This window comes from Suncus etruscus, chromosome 5 (assembly GCF_024139225.1).
Source record: "Suncus etruscus isolate mSunEtr1 chromosome 5, mSunEtr1.pri.cur, whole genome shotgun sequence".
NCBI lineage: Eukaryota > Metazoa > Chordata > Mammalia > Eulipotyphla > Soricidae > Suncus > Suncus etruscus.
The window spans coordinates 5,767,768-5,769,783 of NC_064852.1; the positions used below are offsets into that span (position 1 = coordinate 5,767,768).

General features: G+C 37.1%; 1 non-coding gene across 1 annotated transcript; it reads right to left on the reverse strand.

The window, feature by feature from the left end:
• Window positions 1–352: 352 nt before the first annotated feature.
• LOC126010511 (U6 spliceosomal RNA) lies at window positions 353–459 on the reverse strand. Its single transcript, XR_007496536.1, has one exon. It is a non-coding gene; the product is annotated as a U6 spliceosomal RNA (small nuclear RNA).
• Between the last annotated feature and the right edge of the window lie 1,557 nt (window positions 460–2,016).

Here is a 2,016-nt window from a genome sequence, read left to right on the forward strand (position 1 = left end):
CATGCTTAGGAGGAAGCAAGCTTTGTGTCCATTTGGGAATTCCAATAAAGATTTCATAAGCTCTTATTGAGTTTAGGTGGATGCAGTAGACATGCAGCATCAATGAAATATTATACTGTCTTCCAACTGATCATGCTAATAACAGTATGGCGGTTGGAATAGAAAACATGGTGGAATGGTATTGCTTACATTTCAGTCTTTAATAAACCACTTTTTACATTCTACTATGGTCTGAACTCTATCTCTATTTCATAAAAAAATAGTATTCAGGCATTGTAAAATAAAAAGATCCTCTACTGGTGATACCTCCCCAGGCACTGTATTTCTTTCTTTCTTTCTTCTTTTTTTTTTTTTAAATATGGAACACTTCACGAATTTGCGTGTCATCCTTGCACAGGGGCCATGCTAATCTTCTCTGTATCGTTCCAATTTTAGTATATGTGCTGCCGAAGCGAACACGGCACTGTATTTCTATCCCCTTAGGCAGACAGGTCTGAAGATGTAGTGTAATGTTGGAGAAATAATACCACGCCATTCAGGAACAAGATTTTTTTGGAGTCAGCCTGCATTTTGCCTCATGGCCTCTCTCTTCCAATGTGCCCTTTGTCAATGTGCCACACCCAAGTCAGAACTGCTCTCTCTGTATTCTCCAGAACCCAATCCACCAAGGTGGGGAAGATCCTGCATTCCAGGTGAGTTTTTACATATCAAAAGAAGAGGTTACCAGGAAGAAGAAGAAGACAAGGGATCACCTTTGTTAAGAGTTTTAACTAGGTTCACCTTACGAAGCATATCCTCAACTGGTTGGCCCATCATTCCCTAATTATCCTGCCTGAGACAAATGCATATTCTGTCTGGACCAAATACTTTGGCCTCAATGATAAAACCTTCACATATCCTGAAGAACCAGTCTATAGAAAACAGGGAAGGAAGAAAAGGGAACCACATGGTGGCTTTAGCTTCTCATTACCTATCACCCTCTCTATTCTTCAGCCCTTCCTTACCTCCTATAATGAAACTTAAAGATTTCAGTCAGCAAAATCCCAGCAAGATACAAAAAGGCTCTTATAACCTGTGGCAATCAGCTGTCTTTAGATGCAAAGTGTCTTTTCCATAATTTCATAATGTACTTCCATGGAGAGAGATGGGGAAGAAAATAAGAAAATAAAGTCTGGCTCAGAAGGCTATTGCACTCACACTAGGGAGTGAAAGGTTGTAATATTATCGAGTTGATTACACTGTCCTTTCATAACTGAAATCATTCTTTTCCAATAAATTCAAAAAGGGCGTCCTTACTGTGCAATTGAAAGAACTCTTGGATTACCCAGTTTCTAATTATGTTAACATAATCATGGCAACCCCATTTGGAGAGAGAGGCTGAAATCAATTCTAATGTGACTCACACGTTTTTAGACAGGTCCTTACAGTACTTCTGAAAAATTGTTTTTCTAAATAATGTTTTTTTTTCTTTTAATTAATAAGCTCATTAACACCATTTATACCCAGAGTCACAGTATTGAAGATTGAAAGAGGACAGGGTAGTTAATCTTGTTTTAGGCTTAATACTGACATAAGTGGGGTCCCATAAAATAAAGACTACCCAAGGAAATCTGAATCAGTGATAGACTAAGAAAGCCTAAAGCCTGAAATCCTGACATAATATATTATTTGTATAGCTTATAATATATTATTCTTATAGCTTTTTCTATTTCTATTTTCTTATCCAAAAGTTTCAACTTTTTTTAAAATTTTATTTTTGGTTTTTGGACCACACTCACGGGTGCTCAAGGGCTACACCTGGCTCTGTGCTCAGAAGTCACACCTGGCGGCTCAAGGAATTATATGGTATATCAGGGGACAAACTTAGGTCAACCACATGCAAAGCAAACTCCTACCTGCTGTACCATTGCATTGGTTACTCTTTTTATTTTTTATTTAAATAAATTTGATGGGTAAAAGTTTAGAAAAGATTATGTGTGCATATTCAGTTATTTAGCTTTAGTAAATAGAAATAAG